Source organism: Astatotilapia calliptera, chromosome 3, assembly GCF_964374335.1.
Source record: "Astatotilapia calliptera chromosome 3, fAstCal68.1, whole genome shotgun sequence".
In the NCBI taxonomy this organism is placed as follows: Eukaryota; Metazoa; Chordata; class Actinopteri; order Cichliformes; family Cichlidae; genus Astatotilapia; species Astatotilapia calliptera.
Genome location: NC_137424.1, coordinates 11,379,702 through 11,400,322, shown reverse-complemented (window position 1 = coordinate 11,400,322; position 20,621 = coordinate 11,379,702). Strand labels below are relative to the sequence as shown.

The 20,621-nt window shown below is 43.0% G+C and overlaps 1 protein-coding gene across 1 annotated transcript in view; it reads right to left on the bottom strand.

Annotated features, from left to right (window-relative positions):
* The window catches only part of LOC113011589 (NACHT, LRR and PYD domains-containing protein 12-like), a 534,299-nt gene that overhangs the window by 161,192 nt on the left and 352,486 nt on the right, over nt 1-20,621 (bottom strand). The window lies entirely within an intron of this gene.

The following is a 20,621-nucleotide window of genomic DNA, read 5'->3' as shown; positions in this document are numbered from 1 at the left end:
GAGAAACAATGTAACACTTTTAGATGGAAACAAAGTAAAGTGCAACAATTTACCTTCAATAAAAAATATATTACATCCTTACTAAAACTATAAACATTTGAACCGTTTGATACTGAAAAATAAAATGAAATAAACTCCATAAACAATCAAAATGAATTCAAACTGATCAGCAACATTAACTCAGGAGCACAATATATGAAACACTTTAACCTACAAAACAAAAACGAATCAAACAGTTTGTGCTGATTTCTTTCTTTGATCAAAATAACAAAGTCAGCATTAATGGCTCCGACGAGCACGTTTTGCAGTGCACAGCTTTTCAAAGCAGCTTTGAAGCAGGATCCTGCAGCTCTCAGCTCCTGCTCAGTGTTTAGCTGGGACCTGGACTTGTTACTTGTAACGCGTTACTGTAATCTGATTACTTTTTTCAAGTAACGAGTAAAGTAAGGGATTACTATTGCAAAATCTGTAATTAGATTACCGTTACTTTCCCGTAGGAACGCTGTGTTACTAAAACCGTGATTTTTTTTTTTTTGTTTTGCGAGAATGTCTCACGACAGTGACGTAAGCGAGTGCGCCGTTAGTGACAACAGCTGTGTGCAGATCTACAGTGGATCATATATCGAGTGCGGGAGAGAGTATGAGCGTGCAGCGTTTAAAGCGTGGAAGTACTGACCTTACTTTGAGTTTGATTCCATAAAAAGTGACAAAAACATTAGTGTCCGTTGTGCGTGGGAAGAAAACTTCTTTTTACAGCGAAAAAAAACCCCTAAACTTCCGAGCAAGCACTGAGTGCGCAACGACGTAATGGGAAATTCACAGAGAAACTCACGCGGATTCTTTTTTTTTTTTTTTTTTTTAATTCTAAATGACATCAGAAACAGCAGTATGCGACATTACGTGATGGCAGAGCTTCAGTTCATCCTTTGTCTTTTTTTTTTTTCTTTTTTTTTTTTTTTTTTAAATAAATAGGACAGGGGGAATGAATGAGAGAGAGAGGGGGAGAGAAAGAAAGAAAACCAAAGGGGAGAAGAGACGGTGAGAAGGGGGGGGAAGAGAGAGAAAAAAAAAAAACAAACTCCTGGGTCACCTGTATGGAGAAAAAACAAACAAACAAACAGAGGAGACAGCAAACAACAAAGAGCAACATAATAATAGAGAAAACAAAGCACCATCACAATAAACTAGCTAGTCATAGATATCAGTATTTACTAAGTAATAAACGATATTGTGCAGCACGCAAGATAGACAGCGCACAGTGTGCTTTGAGGCAGCAGCCAAGAAAGCTTTAGTCCGCGTCTGTGAATACCCATGTGTGCATACCTGTGTGGATCAGCATGCTTGCATTCCAAAGGTTTCTCCATGTAATGATCTGCTAGGGAGTGTGGGGGGGCCACAGCCCCGTCCTCCAGGGTGTGAAGCGGGTATGGAGGAGATCAAAACTCCAGACATCCAGAGGCCCCCAGAACACAAGAGACCATGGAAGACCAACAGAGGGGCAGCCGCGCCACTGTCCCAGTAAGAGCTGAGGAGAGTCCCAGATGAGGGCTCGCCCAGCAGCCGCGGAGCAGAAGTCAGGGGGAGTTGCAGTGACGCGCCCGTGAGCTCCGCCGGCCCCCAGCTGCGCCTGAGTGACCGAGCCCTAGGCCGAGAGGCCGGGGGCACCCCACCTCCAAAGGGGCCCGAGCGAGCCCCAGGCCCCGACAAGCGGCCGCCAAGGAGTGAGCCGGTGTGTACCCGGACGCCCACCCCCAGACACAAAGAACCACCAACACACCGACACCTGAGGGAGTCCGCCACCGGCAGGGGAAGTGGTGGTGGGTGGAGATAGGCCTCCAAACCTTGGAGGGCCTGAGGTGTCCCCAGAGAGGTGGCGTCTGATACCCAACCTGACATATAGACACAGACATACAGGCACACACAGACACAAACATCCATTCCCACCCTCATGCTCTCATATGCACTCACTCCACACTCAACCAACGTGGAGACAGACATAAAGAGACGCTGTACACACAATCACACTCCCCAAGCGTACTCTACAAACCGGGTCTAGGTACCCTTGCCCCTGGAGGGGGGAATTGCACCCAGACCCAGGTGGTGTTACCCTTTTCCCTGCGGTGGGGAGAGGCAGACCACCCCGACTCCGCAGCAGCAGGGAGGCCCCACACCCCAGACCGCAGTCGGACGGCCAACTCCTCCTACTAGCCCTCCCGCTCCAGCAGGCCGCAGAGAATGGGGGTGGGAGAAGACTCCAAACGCGGATTCTTCAACTGACCGCAGCACACCTGCACCAGGGTAAACCTCCGCCTACCCTGCTCCTGCTTTACAGGTGAAAATAGAGCAAAAGGACCGCTGAGTCTTTGACTTTATTTATTTTCTGCTGTGTTTTACTTGCATCTGTTTGAAAGAGTGAGTGTAAACACAAAAAGTATTTTATTTTATGTGCTGGAATGTGCAGAAAATAGGTTTAAATGTTAAACTAATTTATTCAAGTCAGAGAATGTTGCATATAATTAAATATTTTGCTTGATGCATAAAGTTAAAAGATTAAAACTGATAAAACAAATTAAAAAAAGAGAGACTTTTCCATTTGATTACATTTTGTATGATGGATTATGTAGAAAAAGTAGAATTGGGCTGAAAGATCTATCGCTTTATCACCTCTTCAGGTTGTAAATCGTGTTTTTAAAAAGTAACTAAGTAATTAATTACTTTTGAAAATAAGTAATCAGTAAAGTAACGGGATTACTTTTTTGGGGGAGTAATCAGTAATTAGTTACTGATTACTTTTTTCAAGTAACTTGACCAACACTGCCCGGGAGGGGCCATGCTAACACCTGCTGCTCTCTGGCAGCAGCACCATGCTCTCCTTTGTTTTAAATGCACTTTAGACAAACACGCAGCAACACTACACATGAGCAGGAGGAGGGAGGTATGGGGTCTTCACACACCCCCGTTCTCTGCTAGCCATTGGGGCGGGGGGGCTGGGAGGAGATGTTGGCTGTCCGATTGGCCTCCCTGCTGCTGCGGAGCCTGGGACGGTCTGCTTGCCTCCACCCCGGGGGGAAGGGTAACATCTCTTGGGTCTGGGTTCTGTTTCCCCCTCTGGGGGCGAGGGTACCTGGACCCGGGGTATAGAGTATGTTTGGGGAGTGTGATTGTGTGTACATGTCCATTTATGTCAGTCCTTACGTTCGGTGAGTGCTGAGTGTTTGTATATGTGTGCATGAGGGTGGGAACTCATGTTTGTGTCTGTGTGCGCCTGTTTATCTGTGTCTATATGTCAGGTCGGGTCTTAGACTCCACCTCTCTGGGAACTCCCAGGCCCTCCAAGGCCTATCTCCCCTCACCACACTCCCTGCTGGTGACTGATGCCCTCAGGGGTCGGTGCATTGGTGGTTCTTGGTGTCCGGGGCTGGGCGCTCAGGTATGTACCGGCTCACTCCCGGTGGCTACCTGGCGGGGCCTGGCGCCTGTTGCTCGGTCAGGCCTCCTCCGGGGTGCGGGGGGACCTCGGGCCTCCGGCCTCTGGGCCTGCGGCTCGGTTCACTCTGGCACAGCTGGCTGCCGGCGGAGCCGTTGGGCACGCCGGTGCAGCCCCCTCTAGCTTCTGCTCGGTGGCTACTGGGTGACGCCTCGTCTGGGGATCCTCAGCCCTTCCCATGAGGGTGGCACAGATGCCCCTCCGGTGGTCCTCCTTGGGCTCTCGCACTCTGGGGCCTGGATCTCCTCCATGCCTGTTTCATGCCCTGGGGGACGGGGCTATGGCTCGCTACATCCTCTTGCAGACCATTACATGTGGAAACCATTTGAATACAAGCGCGCTGATCCACACAGGTGTGCACACGGGTGTTCATTGTTCGTAGACTTAAATTACACCTTTCTTGGCTGCTACTTCAAAGCACATTGTGCGCTGTCTGTCCTGCGTGCTGCACAACACATTATTTGACCACAAGTGTCTGTGAAGGTTCTCAGTCATCCAGGTCATCGTAGTCAAAGGAGCCTCTGTCAGCAAAGAGGCACAGAAAAGAAGATCAGACACCAGCGAGGGAGGATAAGAAGGACAGATGCAACAACATTGTCATCCCCTATGTAGCCGGTGTATCAGAAAAACTCAGGAGAGTTTTCTCCAAGCATGACATCCCGGTGTATTTCAGACCCAGCAACACGCTCAGACAAAAACTGGTTCACCCGAAAGACAAAACGCCAAAACACAGACTTAACAATGTGGTGTATGCTGTACAGTGCAGCGAGGAATGCCCAGACCTCTACATTGGAGAGACCAAACAGCCACTTCACAAGCGCATGGCACAACATAGAAGAGCCACCTCCACAGGACAAGACTCAGCAGTCCATCTGCATCTTAAGGATAAAGGACACTCTTTCTATGATGCCAATGTTCACATTTTGGACAGAGAGGACAGATGGTTTGTGTACAAACACATCACATGTCAGTTGTCAGCAGAAGTGTAGAGAGAACAAAATGTAAGCGCTGAGAACTTCAGAATCTGAGATTTGTCCAGATTTGTAGAGGAACAGATCAGATTTATTTTGTTTATATCATGTTCAGTCTTTCAAAATTAGAAAAGGCAGAATTTGTGTTGTTCAAACACACTGATTCCACAAAAAGACACAAATGTGAAATTGCCTAGCTAACAGTTACAGAGCTACATGATGATAATTATATGTGAAGACATCTGCTTTTTTTAAATATAGCTCCATGCTTGCATTTACATCTGTGACCATCGGAGAGCAGTAAGCACTCATTAGTCTGTTCCTCTTTACTGATGTCAGTGTTTCTGTCAGTTTAATAATATCTGTGTTCAAATATGTTTCAATTAAGTTCAGTATTCCAACATTGAAATGAACTTTATCATCTCAGCTGAACTGAGCTTCAGAGAAACACTGCATACTGATGTCTGTGAAGCTTTGACAGAAAAACAGTTTAAAACATCAAGTGATTGAATCCATGAATCTAAAAATGTGTTTCTGAGTGAAAGAGACAGACGTGTACAGACTGAACTATCTGTTCAAGAATCAGAGTGTTAAAGGACACTAACATGACACTCTTTAAACTAAACTACACACAGACACACTGAGGCACCACATGAGACTGTAAATCCAGGATAAAGAGGTTCAGTGAATGTGGTGTGGAAGGTGTGGAGGTGGATCAGAGAGTCAGAGGAGACTCTGTAGAAGGACACAGTGCCAGCAGGACAGTCCACATACACTGCTGCTCTGTTAGAGACAGAGGAGGAGGAGGAGGTGGAGGAGATGGGTGTTTCTCTGTTATTGTGCCACACAGAGGAATAATGATCAGAGCAGCAAAGACTCCAGGACTGATCATTTCCACCAAACACACACTGATCACTCCTTCCTTTCCTTTTGATTCCTCTGTAACTCACTGATATCCAAGCCCTCCTCGTCCACTCGACCTCCCAGTAACAGTGACCAGTCAGACCATCTCTACACAGCAGCTGTTCACAAACATCAAATCTGTCTGGATGATCAGGATATGACTGAACCTCCTGTTGTTGTCAGACAGTTGGAGCTTTGTGTTCACTGTGTTTGTGTCGATTGTGAGTTGACAGGAATCTGATGGAGAGAACAAACACAATCCAGCTGCAGTTATTGATCCATCATCTGTTCATTGATTGACCGTTTGATGATGACTCCTGATATCAGAATGATGAAGATGGTTGAATGTGTGCTGCTTTGTTTTCATGAATCCCATTAAAAACACACTTACACTTCCTCAGACCTCCTGGTCTCAACCATCGGACTCCAGCAGGCTCCACCCTGAAAGGAGGAGGGGGGTCAGAGCAGCACAGTCAGCATGCACACATGGACATTACATGACTCTCACACACACACTGTTACACACTGATAAAGGAACAGTCCAACATTTTGACACATAAATGTTTAAACTTCAAAAGAGCAAAACTCATAATCACATCACATTTAATCTCCTTTATTAAGCACGATGTCCAGGGAGCATTGACATGTGCCACAGTCAAGGTTCAACACACTGTGACATTCATGCTGTCAGGGAGTGGATGCATGTTAAATGTAAAGACTGGGACTGGGTACAAAAACTGATTCAGTACAGGTAGAGTGCAGCAGCCAGTGCATCACATATTTGGAGCTAATGCAGCGGTCAACACACCACATACTGCTTTCTATGTAAAGGAGCCTTCATTCTCAGATTAGGGTGTTTGTGACCATAAAGTCTGTCTCACAAGGGCAGCCACTGGTCCAGGCGAGGATGCCTCCACAGTGGGATGTCTGAGGGTGCAGACATGGGTGAAGTTAGGACCAGGTGCCAGTTGACCTGTGTACCTCTGGAGATAGGAGTTATTGTTTCACTCCACCAAAAGCAGGAGAGAAAGATGTTTATTAATAATCCTTCTAATTAATAAATGCTCTGTAGAGCAAAATTGTTGAAGGTAAACAAACATAAATGATGGAAACAGCATCAACCAATCACAATGCTGCACTCTTGCAGGAGGAGGTTGTGATTTGATGCATGTGATGAATATATTTTTTTCTTGTTCTCGTAACAGGAAAATTATCTTTTATTTTTGTATATTTATACTAACATAAGTGCATTTAAAGGCTCGTCATCTTGATTTATTTATTCAGAAATGATATCAAACAATAATACAGGGAAACCTTGAATTAAATGACAAAATTCTTGGTCATTGATGGTTACAGCTAACAGTGTCTCTGGGACCACTTTTGACAGCATTTGACTGAAGTGCTGGTTGGCTGCAGGGCCACCATGAAGGCTCTTTCTGGAGCTCTCAGTGCTGCAACACATATCCTGCAGTGCAGGCTGCAGGGTACCAGGACCAGTGGTTGTTAATGCTACATCCACTTTACAGTCAAAAACACCCACTAGTCTGATTTTATCCTTTGAGACCCCATACAGACATCTACTGTTTATGTTAGACCAGAATGGGAAAAATGTTCCTATATGTGTGATTGTTCAAATAACACTGGTTTCCAGCATTAAGTAATCAGACAGAGCCAGTTTCCTCATCTATCACACACTGTTTGTGGCTGTAACGGCCATCTACATACCTCAGAGTGTCCAGTCTTAGCTGCTCAAGCAGAAAAATGTTCCTATATGTGTGATTGTTCAAATAACACTGGTTTCCAGCATTAAGTAATCAGACAGAGCCAGTTTCCTCATCTATCAGACACTGTTTGTGGCTGTAACGGCCATCTACATACCTCAGAGTGTCCAGTCTTAGCTGCTCAAGCATCTTCACTCCTGCCTCTCCTGGGTTATTGTAGCTCAGGTCCAGCTCTTTCAGATGGGAAGAACTGGAGCTAAAAGCTGAGACCAGAGACTTGCAACCTTCCTCTGTGACCAGGCAGCCTGACAGCCTGCAGACATGACAAATACTCTTAGAGAAGAGAGAAATAGCTAAATGCAAACAGGAAATTGCAGCCAAAGATGAAACAGGAGTTAAAAATAGCCATTAGTCAATCTAAACCTTAGATTGTAAACCTCTAAACCTCATCTACTGAACATTTCAAGAACGCTGACCTGAGTGTTTCTGTCACAGTTCTGGGTTGGTTCGACCCAGCATTCGAAGTTTATGTTTTGTTTTATTTTTGAATGATCGTTTTGTTACTCTTGTGCTTTGTTGATTATTATTATTATTATTATTGGAAATCTATGTGTCTGTTTATTCATGTTTTAGGAATTGTCCTTCGGTTGTGTCTGTATAGTATAGTTCTAGTTCCATGTGTCATTTTCTGTCTCAGTGTCGAGTCTGCAGCTTTGTGTAGTGTTTTCTTGTTTCCTGTTTTATTGTGAAGGTCTGCATCTCATGTGAGCGTGTTCAGTTTTACCTCCCTTGTCTCGTCTCGTTAATTACTGCCAGCTGTGTCCACCGCCTGTGTGTAATCTCCCTGTGTTTCTCTGTGTATTTAAGTCGCGTCTTCTTCATTGTAGTTGCTGGTCCGTCTGTGTATCCACCGTGTCTCACTGTGAGAGTGTGATCTAGATAAAATATCATCTCTATAGAGGTTAAATCATGTGGAGGGTTAATTAATCATCAATAATCAATCAATTAGTCATCATTAACCCTTTAAGACCTACCATAGAACCAAGTCCGCCAGAGCTTATATTATATTTTTACATGCTGTGGAGCCATTTTTGGGAGCATTTCAAGTTGCTATACATCAATACAACCATTATAGCCCAAACTTTAATAATATGTCTGCATTCGGTGCATAGTAATTACATAAATTGCAAAAAAGTGCAATAAACTACAAAAAAATTGAAAATGGTTTTTGTTTTTTTAACATATATTTCTAGTTAGAGAAATTTAAGAGGCTTATCCCTCAAAACTGTAAATACAAAAAAGTTGCACAGACTAGTTTCCCACCACAGGAAATTTATTTTAAGTGTCTTCATAGTTTTATTTTTGAAATACACCAATTTTCATATACTGCAGGAAAAACGAAAATAAATATTATAGTGCAAATTTGCAAAATGACAGCATATGCATCACAATAAACTATTTCCAGCAGTGCAATATGAGTCCTAAGCATCCCAGAAACGACACAGAAAGTCATGAAGTCAAACATAACTTTTAAAAACACAAGTATAAGCTCGAGAGTCCACGATGGTAAAAAAAAAAACTACATTTCCGCAAAATGACGTCACTTCCGGTTTCGGGCAGGTCATGCGGTCATGTGATAGTTCGCGCTGATGGACGTAGGAAGTGTTACAAACAGCTGATGGATCGGCGAAGCGTGTTTCAGGAATATCATGTTTTTGTTGCTGCAAGTGATTTTTATGCAGTTTTTGCAAAGCTTTATGTGGAAGGAAACTGTGACCTAGGACAAGCTGATGGCATAAGATGTAAGTACAACTCCTCCAGTTTCATATGCAAAAAATATTATTGTGCTAGCTTACGTGGTTGCAGAGCTACCGGGATTTAAAAATAGTTACGCAAAACAGAGCGTGTCCGCTCCGATCGGCTGTAAAGGGTTAAATAATTAAATGTCATTAATGAATTAAGTTCAAAATACTTAATAAATTAAATACATACATCATTGATTTAATGCCAAGTAATTTCCAATAAATTCATTTCAAATTTATTGATTTTAAATATATTTAATTAATCACTTATTGACACAGTTAATTAATTATTTAAGAATCTATTTATTTAATTCATTTGGGCCCTTCTAGCCCTGCAGCTGTGCACGTGCTCACATATCCGCTGGTATGTATCCTACAGGTATTCTCACAGCAGTGCTCTGAATATTAAATGACCAGCAGATGTCAGTTCTTCATAATAAGCAGTTAAACGAGGCTTTGTGTGATCTGCCTTTGGGTGAAGCAACTGGCCGGAAAATTGGACACATTCACAGAGCTTTACCACACCATCACTAGACAACAATGGAATTATTTTAACTAAAAACAAATAATCAGAAAGTCTTCTGCCTGGTCTCGTACCTCTGTGTTTCTGTAACATGAATAATGAGCTGAAATCTCCTCACGACACCACCGATCAGCTCGAAGGGCCCTCGAGTTTACCTGCATGCATCCTGTTCACCTGTCAGCTGTTTAACACATGCTGCTTATTCAGGAAACACGCCCCCATTACCTGGTGACAGTCACAGTTTAATGCGGGCCGCTGTTTGTCAATATAAAATTATTTAGTTCTAATATTGTGCACACAATTTGCAAAAGTACCATAGTTTTAGGCCAATAAAACACACTGTCGATTTTTGAGAAAATTAGAGGATTTTAAGTTTGTCTAAGAGTGCGAAAAATATGACAGCTTGTTTCCTCAGAGCACAGCTGCTGGAGCTTGTGTTTACCCTCAAAGTGTCACGATGTACAAAGGGGACTCACGCGCTGGACTCCAGGGATGATGCACACAAGAAAATGTATTAAAGAACAATGTCCAATGAGTGTATATACAAAGATGCGGGGCAGTGCTATGTACAAAAGGTGAGGGGGGCAGGGCTCCGGGGAGAATCCAGGGGAACTTAGATGCTCGACTTTCACTGACGCGATCCTCACAACGATCCAGCGAAGAACAGCTGTTGCTTCCTGGCTTAAATATCGTCCACACTGATGAGGCAGCACAGGTTTTTCTTCCTCCGAGGGCGTGGGCCAAGGGCGTGAACCCATAATGAGTTCAGCCCTGGCGAGAGAGAGACCTAGAGAGAGAGAGAGAAATGGGAAATGTCAGTCTGGCACGATTCATTCACGGACCGGACCGCTGATATACACCATAAATGTTGGAGCCAAATTAGTCTGGCGTAGACATGTTGATCAGATTCTAGATGCAGAATGTCACGTGGTTCCAGAGCAACCTGAGAGGACACAGCTACACCTCAAGATTCAGAAGAGTTTGCCCTCGCTTCACCACCTGAGGTTCAGGGTTTACGTGAAACCACCAATGTTCAAACACCTGAACTTTCCACACAGAGCACTATGGACTCTGACCAAACAGGCAGACATTACCCTGAGAGAAATCGCAGAGCACCTCAGAGACTGAACTTATAGGTTTCCAGTTCATTTTGTAAGGAAAGCAGTTAAAATGTTTAAGAGGAAACAACCTAAATCTGTGTTGTAAATCACTGAGTAGGTGTCATATTTCAGTTTAAGTACAATTATTGGGTTACGGCATTTACCTGAAAATATCTCGATTGTTTGATACTTAATGTGTTCATCAAAGCTGGATGGGAGGAGCTGTTATGTATTTAGTAAAATCAGTTTATATTTTGTGGTAAAGTAGAGAACACCAAGTGTGGTGCATGTGCGCATTGATATGCCTGTGCCTTTCCACTACATGGTTAATAAAGTAAGTTACTAACAACCAAACAGGTGTTGTTACTTTACCAGTTAAGTTATAAGAGAGAACATAACAAACTGGTTGAGATCCTGGATTAAAGAGGGAATGGGAAGGGAAGAGGAATACAGAGGACTGATTGGTCGATTTGTGAGGTGGTGTGAGGAGAATCACCTGAAACTGAATGTGGCCAAATCAAAGGTGCTGGTGGTGGACTTTGGCAGAAACAGATCCCTCCTCTGTCTGCACTGGTGGGAATGATGTTGAAATAGTCACATCCTTTAAGTATCTGGGAGTTCATCTGGATCACAAGTTGGAGTGGTCTGCCAACATGGACGCTGCCTACAAAAAGGGTCTGAGCCAGCTTTACTTTCTACGAAGGCTCAGATGGTAAATGGACCACCTGGAGGAGGTGATCTGTGACACACTGCTGTCAATCGTGGACAATGACTCTCACCCCTCCATGATACACTGGACAATCTGCACAGCAGTTTCAGCAACAGGTTCCTTCAATCCCGCTGTCTGAGGGAACGTTACGTCAATGCAGCTTGTCACTTTGTACACCACAATATATTTGCACACATACCTATCCTTTTATACTGGTATGTATATTTATACCTATATTTTCCTATTTCTCTATTTATCTGAATATTTATCTATCATAACTGTTTCTACACTCACTTTATATGAGTGCTTGTTGTTTCTTGTATATTTGCTGCTATGACAACTCAGTTTCCCTCCTGGATTAATAAAGTTTCTCTGATTCTGAAATACAGTGAGCCATTATATTTGTAGTTTCTAACAAACAATATAAAGGCTCAGCAACCGATAGAGCCACAGCACGTCCCACTGGCAGCTGAAGGAACTTTTAAACAAAGGACTTTGTAATTGAAGCTTTATTTATACAGGTCGGCTCATTGAGACTCAATGTCTCATTTACAAGAGAGACCTGTTCCAGACAAACATATTAAAATTACAACAATAAAAGAAAAGTTTGTGTAATGTACTCAGTCACATTAAAAACGAGAACAAGTTCCCAGAGATGGTTTCACAAAAACATGTGTACGTCTTTTGAAGTCTGCAAGTGAAATCAACGGAGAGCCTTAAATCCTTCGGTTATGTTTTCCATGAAGACGGAGCAGAAAAGGAGAACGCCTTCTTCCCAAGCTCTGCATGAACTGATGGAACAGTGGATGTAATGATGTCCTGAGACTGCAGGCTGTGACTAAACTGTTTGCCTAACATGTACTCTGATGAATAGGAGGCAGTAACCCAGAAACAGATTTATAGATAAAATGATACTAATGGACCATCCTGTGTAAGACCAATGAGGACCAGTTAACCAGAGAACACAGAGTACAGTGGTGTGTTAAAGGTTTACAGACAGTTATAAATCTTAATGCCCCATGATGGACAAAATCCAACAGATGAAGAGAGCGAGCAGAGTCATTTATATAAATCATGTCACTGTAATCCAGGGCAGGTAAAAAAAAGGTGGCAGCAACAAGCTTTTTCCTGTGAAACATGATCTGTTCCTGGAAGAGAAGCCCAACTTCAGCCTCAGTGTCTTTATTAGATGTTCAATGTGTGGCTTATAGGAACGACTGTCATCAACCACAATACCGAGGTATGTGTACGAGGCCACAGTTTCAATAGAAATACTTTGAGCAGATACAGGAGAAGGAAATAAAGCCGGACCCTCTTTCTGTTTGTGAACAACATGACTTTGGTTTCTTCTACATTTAAAGCCAGTCTGAGCCAGCTGAGACTGAATACTATCAACAGCTGCTGTAATGGTTTGAAAACTATGTTGATGGTATAAAATGAACAGATGCATCTAGATTTTGTGCCACACCGTTGACATAAGTAGCCCAGGACAGAACCCTGTGCACTCGTTTAGTGACATTTAAAAAGCTGGAGGGGAGACCATTGAGCTGAACGCACTGCTGATGTCCAAAAGAACATTAGAGAAGCAGCCAGCTGCTCGGTCTGAAAGGCCTATTTCCAGTAATCTATGACATAAAATGCTGTGGTCAGCAGCTCAGCTCATAAACCAAGGGACTGGGAGCAGCTGCTACTGAGTGTTGCTGGAGTTCCTGTGCTGTTAGATCCTCATCCTCTCCACGCAGCTTGGAAGTAGGTGAAGTTGTGCCAGAAGAGTTTTTGTTGTGGTCGACAGTGTCAAAGACTTTGATAGATCAATAAAAAGAGCTGCACAGTAGTTCTTTGCATCCAGCGCTTCATAGACGTCTTTGAGAACTTTTATCCAAGCAGTTCCAGTACTGTGCAGTTTCCTAAAACCAGACTGGAAGGGAGATAAAATCATATTTTCATCCAGATAACTTTGAAGTTGATTATTTACCAGCCTTTGAAGAACCTTAGATAAGACACAGAGTTTGGAAATTGGCCTGTAATTACTAACTGTTGAAGAATCACCAGCTTTCAGTGGGGGAGTACAGAGGCACACTTCCACATCTGTGGTAAAGCCTTCTGTTGTAGAGAAAGATTAAAAATATAAGACACTGGCTCAGCTATGATATTTGCAGCCAAGTGCAAGAAGGAAGGAGAACGACTGTCAGGACGAGTTTCTGGTGTTGGGGCTATTCAAAGCCTTACAAACCTCTCTTTTGGCTCTGTGGACAAGAGATATTTTATTTTGTATTTTTATGATGACATTTTATAATCAGAACTATCATTGATTAATCATTTATCATTGTTGAATCTGATGACAGCATAATCTCTGAATTATATCTATGGTAATCTGAGCAGGATATTAATGTATGCATATTATCATCATTTTAATCAGTCTTAAAGGGTATTCACATCATTGTATGCACACCTCTCGATACTGTGGGTCCAGTTGGGCCTCCTAAATTCACTTGCACATAGTCAGGGCTACACAAACATGCACATACAGAGTAAAACACGCACGTTCACATACACACTTATTAAGGAAAGGGAGGTCGTCTCAGGACAGCCTCTGTTGGACTCACAGTCTCACAAAATGCACAACCATATCACACACTTGTTTTTCTCTAAAGTAGCATCTGATGTCTATATAAGGAGAACTTTTGGAGTGTGGGGAACTGATATCATTTCCAGTAAGGTCTAACTGTGTGACGTCATCATGGGTAATATAAGGATGGAGAGCCTCCGCCCGGCGGAGAATCTGTTGCAAGTTTTCTGCGCAAAGTGTGTAATAAAGATCACTATTTTGACACCTGCCTGGACTCAGCCTGCTTTCTTCTCTTACCCAAATCGAACGAATTTTAACAGCTCTCAGCGAAGGCGGTCGCACTTTTCTCCTCTCCTCCTCACTCTTATCTTCCCTGCTTAGCCTCTATGTCCTTGTCTTGTCTTGTGTGGATTACTTTCCCTGGAATAGACTCACACGGTTGTTCTCTAAAACCTAAAAGAGAATTATGGATTTGATCAACTGGTCTCTAAATGCTATTGACACCCTTTTCTCAACGAGAAGTCTGGGCTCGGGAGAGCCTGAGTGCCCTGGAGGGACTTTCCCTGCCGGATACACGATGGACGGGTGGCAGAACTGGAGGGTCATGTGTCTGGCGGGACTGTCGATCGAGGACGCTGAAGATATCTATCTATTCGGAACCATGATAACAGGGTTTGTGCTGATCGGAGTTGGCTTGGCCCTGGTTTATCGGAGAAATAAGAGAGCGGAACCGGCTGTTCAAACCCCCCCAAGGCTGCCCGCTGGAATTGAAGCGATGGGACGAGGCGCGACCTCTCACAACGAACGTAATATGGTCAACACCTTGGAGATGCTTACAGCTGCTGTGAAGGCTCAAAGCAACAACATTGAGCGTATGAGGGGATACATCAGAGAGAGGCCTGCTCAAAATAAGACCCTTGAGTGACAGTTGGACGACATCACGGAACGGATCACTGCAGCTGTGAGGTCTCAGAATCAAAAGAATGACAACACCATGGAACAGAAGTTTGATACCATCATGGGGAGGCTCGCGGCTCTCCAACAGGAGATCGAGAGACCAGCATCGGAGTGTTAAAGAGCAGCCTGAAAATTCTCCTGGGCTGCTCGCATGGAAATTTACAAATCAACATTGAGATTGCGGACCCCCATAACGGTGCCAGCTGCAGGCCCAAGGCTGGAGCCGAACAATCACTCCCTGATAACGACTGTGTTACGGCTATTCTTCCCGTCCCATGCAAGGACACCTGGATTGGCTGGAGGACTGTTTACTTAGCCTGATAGGCCGAAGGACACTGTCTCAGCTAAACTATGGACACGCACACACACACACTTACACTGATAAGCACTCACTCATCCCCCCTCCCTTTCCAACGCCTTCGATGCTTGTGCCCTACCGGGGAAGATAGCAGTCAACTGGACCAGCACAGATGCTGCAGGACCGGATGCGCTGTCTACACCGGCTCTCTCTTACCCTTTACCCGCCCCTGTTGCTTGTCTTGTGTTTCTATGGTATATTGATAGTCATGTGCTTTTGTGCTGAGGTGTTTTTTCTGTTATCACACTTTTCTTCCACTAGGAGCTCAGTCTGAGTGGAGTTTTTTTTCTCCTCCTCTTACCTCATGTAGTGTATTTTCGTTGTTTTTTCCTATCAGCCTACCTTCTGACATGTCTGCCCAATGTGATGTTTGTGTAAAGTTGGTCAGAAGGTTCCTTTGTGAGTGCGCATGCGCCATTAGCGTGCTGCCTGCTGTAACCCCTAATTTCCCTCGGGATTAATAAAGTATTCTGATTCTGATTCTACTGTGACAGGTGTGAAGGAAAAGGTATCAGTAACCAGGAACTACGAGCAGAGTTGTGTGCAAGAGGTTTACCATCAGATACTGTGCTGAACAAAGAACAAGAAGCAACAAAGTGTTTGTTAAAGCAACATTTCAGTTTTGTGTGACACAGGAGTGGAGTCGATATTTAAGTGAGGAGGAAGCTCTGAGGAGTCACAGCTGGCAGAGACACTTTATAGTTTGCCAAAACCTCCTACGGTCGTTTGGACTGTCAGTCGTTAAAGTAAAAAATAGTTACATTGGATCTTGATGATGGAGGCAGTAATCCCATTACACAGCTAATGAAAACGTAGCCAATCAGCATCAGAGCCAGACTTCCTGCCCAGGCCTGGTTTCTCTCATGTAGGAGATCGGCCGGTACTGAACCAAACCAGGCCTGTCCCGACCTTTCACCCTGACCTGGCAAAAAGGGGCGTGTCTGTCCACAAAGTAGACACAACTCTCCTGTAAATGTTCCCAAACTGACATTGTCAGCCTGTTTAATACGACCCCAGTTCAAACTGATGCGGGCTCGGAGCGTGAGATTTTAGTGTTTCTCACAGCACCAACTATGCAGTGATCACTCATGTTAGGAAGCACACGACGTGATGCACGTGTAACCCAGACAGTTTTTAACATCTGCTGGTGTTTCACATTCAGCCAGAGGCCCAGGGTTAGGTTGGATACCAGACAATAATAAAAGCATCGTTATTAGACTCTAGAGCTCGTTTATAGCTGACACCACATGTAGAGTTTAAGTTCACACAGAGACGATGACATTTTTCTAAAACCAGCAAACAATAAACAAGAAATGTAACAAGAGTTTCAGAAGAAGCTGTTTTACAGAGAAATGATTCCCTGAAGACAAAATTATTATTATCATCTTTATTTCTCCAGGTGAAAATTTAATTGAGATTAAAAATGTTGTTTTCAAGAGAGACCTGGCATCATGGCAGAAAGAGTCAGAAATACATCATAATTCAAACAAATACAAAATAGGAAAAACATCCTACATAAACTTCATAAAGTTTCATTAACAGACTTTGAACAATGGACTTCAAACTTCCCCCCAAAACAACAGAAACACATTTGAAGATAATGAATGACATTTATCCCTCTAAAGAAGGACTTAGACTACGATTTAATATGAATGAGAACATGTTCATAAATGGATGCAACCAAAGATTTCATCAATCCCTGATTTAGAGACAACAGAACATTTGGTTTGATTTCACAAGATAAGAATGACGACTGAGTTGGAAGATTGTTTTATGTTTAGTCAAATCTTTCATACATAAAGTCGGATTACAAAATCATCCCCTAAGTTTGTTGTTTTATTCAAGGAATTGAAATTATAGAGAAAATCTGTGAAATGACTTAAAGAAAACAAACCACAAAAACTCTATGATGCTCTAAACCCCCTGGTTTAGGTCGGCAACCTTTCTGATGATGAGTGCATCTAACATTTCCTCAGAAGTCAATGTGCCATATGATTGCATTAGCAATAAATGACACACTATATAGAACCACTTTATAGGATTATATTTGTGCGCAGATGTTTGCAGCTATCAGCGAATAGTTATCAGCTATTTTGAAACAAAAAAAGACTTTTTATCCATAACAGCAAATGAACTGTACAGCAGAAAATACAAATGCTATTTATGGTCTCCTCACAACAATGATAAGAAAAATAAACTGGGCCAATATGTCATGTTTGTTAATACAGAGACACACATGTTAATGTGATCTCTGGTCTCCCACTCAGAGACACAGGTCTCCGAGTGTCCAGCATTCAGACCTGAGGACTCTCTTCATGTGAGAGAAAATCTGCTCACACAGATATGTAGAGCCGAATACTGTCAATAAGGCCTCTGCAATGTTCTGAAGACAGTTAAACCTGTCAGGTAGTGATGTCCAGCAGGTGGAAATGCAGCTCCATGAACACGCACAGCTGTGGATTCCAGCTGCGTTCGTTGTCCTACAAACTTTGACCCCCACAGAGTCGAGCTTTTCAGTTCAATCAGCTGCATTTCGATGTCCTCTGTGTCCAGCCAGTTAATGCGACACAAACCCAGCTGCTCATTAAAGCTTTCTGGTTTGATCAGAAAAGAAAACATTGGTCCAAACACCTGAAAGTCCCAAAAACACATTGTGAATTCTGTCTCGAGTATCCGGATGTATCCGAGTATTTACGTGGTGCTGTTGCTCCTGAAGCTTTTGAAGTGTCTGAATGAATGCACAGAAATCAATTATTTTTCAAGAAATATTAAATATATTCAACATCTTTCTTCAACAAAATTGCAGACTGCACAGATGGTACCTTCCCAAAGGAAAAAGTACTATAGCTTACTAGGGTATATTAGACTTAGTTACTATATACAGTAATGGACTTCTATACATTTTACATCAGATTAAAACTTTAAAAGCTAGATATTTTAAATGAGAATAAGAAAGAAAAGTATGTCTTTGTGCCCCCTTTTCCCTGTTCATGCCCTATCGGCCCCCCTGGCTAAACTTTGCTAGACAGTTACCAGCTGTCAGCTACGTAGAAAAGGATCCTGGTGTAGAAAGTAATATTAAATAAATTCTAACAGATTATCAAGGTTAAACGTGCTGATGTTGTTCAGCCACTGGTTTCCTCTTTCTGGCACAAAGTGGGCGATAAACAAACAAGAGAGACGGACTCGCGACAGAAAAGCCGATCAGCTGATCAGTGATCAGTTTCACGATTGAAGTAGCAGCAGGAGAGGGAGGGAGAAGAGGCAGTCGCTCCATATATCGGTTGTTAAGCTTAACGCTGGAATGCTATATAAACATTCAGAGATGAACTTACACACTTGCTTTACTTCTCTCTGGTATAACTTTCTTGGAGATGAAATGCCGATTTGGTAGCGAGGCTACAAATACTCAACCAGACCGCTGACAGGTCTTGCACGCCACAGCCGCTCTACCACGTGATGCACACTGCTCCGACGTGCTATGGTTATGAGCCAAGTTAGACCATGTCGCAAGTTTGCTGAGGTGCTTTTTTGATATTTAATGGATCAGATTACATTTTTTATTTCTCTCCGATATCCGATCCATTAATTTAGGTCAGTATCGGACCGATACGTAATATTGGGTCGGTCCATCTCTAATACATTGTATACATTGTACCATAGGCCAAGGTGTCTCAATTTTTTTATTTTTTTAATAATATTTTGTACTTTTCAAGGACTCTTCCACTTTTGGAGTGTATTTTTATGTATCTGTATTATGTTATACAAACACTTTAAAAGTGAATTTCTGTCCAGAAAATGCACTCAGTTTACTTTTTACTCACTATGAGCAACATTCATTATTCTTCTGCAATAATTAAGGTTTGGATATGTATTTTTTGTTTTACATTCCAATCCATTCTTCTTTGGCAGTAGGCGACTTTAGCAGCATTTAAATAACCTTCATCAGATTTGATGGTTTTGTTACAGACTTTTCAAAAAAGTGTTTTGCTTTTCTTTCACAAATGTGGGGATTAAATTGTGTTAAAATGTACAAAACAGTGATGTCATGTTTTGTGACGAGGACCCAGGCACAGAGAGACTTGATGGATTTAAGAATCTTATGATTTAATAAAGAAATTTGCAGACTTGCACAGAGAGGGTAAAATTATGATGACTGATAACGGGGATGAAGACAACAGACCATGAGGACAGGGAGGAACAGAGGGAACTTGGGACAACTGGACACATTTAAGGATGCAGGGACTGAAAGAGACAGGTAAGACATCTCATCGTGACAACTAAAGTTTACCTTGCCTGCATGGGCAGCTCTCTGGGTGCTCAGCACCCCCAAAGCTCTGATCCTAGAATCGCCCCTGATAGCCACCATCAAACAACTGAGTTTTTTTTACACATCGACCAGCATCCGGTCAATCCACCACCTTCCATCGTTTATACCGTTACAAAAACAATAATAATCATAAAAAAACATCATCGGCCCATAAAAACGAAACATCACCATCAGTATGCCCGATGGCCAGTCCAGCTATGGTCGTGCCATGAGTTAACCCTTCACGTGGCAGCTGTGACACGCGTGCCCAGGGTTGCCGACCCCTGCTCTAAAGCATCTGATTTGGATTCCTGAGATCAAATTTATTTTCCTTTGGCTTTGTTTTCTTCCCATTTGTGGCTTTAATGTAGTGTTACATCCTGTTTGTTTGCTTCCATCTGTATACATGTCCAGATTCACTGTTATGTTTCTATTCTTACATTGCTGTGTGATCACTGTTCCCTCTGCTGACTGATGTGACCTTTTGTATCTCACACTGATACTTGTCATATTTGTATCTGCGCCTAAAAGATAAAAAGTTTTCCATGCTAAAACACAGCTCCACCTCCTGCAGTTCTCCCTCTGAACCACTAGATGTCTCTGTTATCTAAATGAAGACGTGCAGCACAGCAACCACAGCAGCGCTCAGATCACACGTGTCCTGTTATTATGTATAAAAGCATGAAACAGGTGAGACAGGTGGGATCAATATTAATGTTGTGGAAATATATGAAAAAGCAACAGAAGAGTGAAAACATTTCGTGTTTCTAGAAAGATCTTTCAGCTCACAGCTGCTCACAGACTGTATTTACAAGTGACAAACTGCAACTCTACAGTACATCTACAGTATATATCAAATATATTCTGTATTCAAATCTATTGAGTGATGTTTGAAAGTCTTTCCAGGTGAGTTTGATCCAGGAGGGTCTGAAGCCAGAGTCAGACAGAGACTGTGCAGAGACTGTAGAAGGACAGAGCAGCAGCAGAGCAGTCCAGATACACTGATGATCCTCTGTCAGATCCAGAGGGACACACAGGGATGATGCTGGACTCTACATTGTGTCTGACAGTGGAGCTGTTCTCAGAGCAGTTCACTCTGCAGCACTGACAGTCATCTGCACTTCTTCTCATTCCTCTGTCAGTCACTGCTGGATGAAGCTCTCCTCTCCACCTCCCAGTAACATGGCCCAGTCAGAGCGTCTCTACACACAA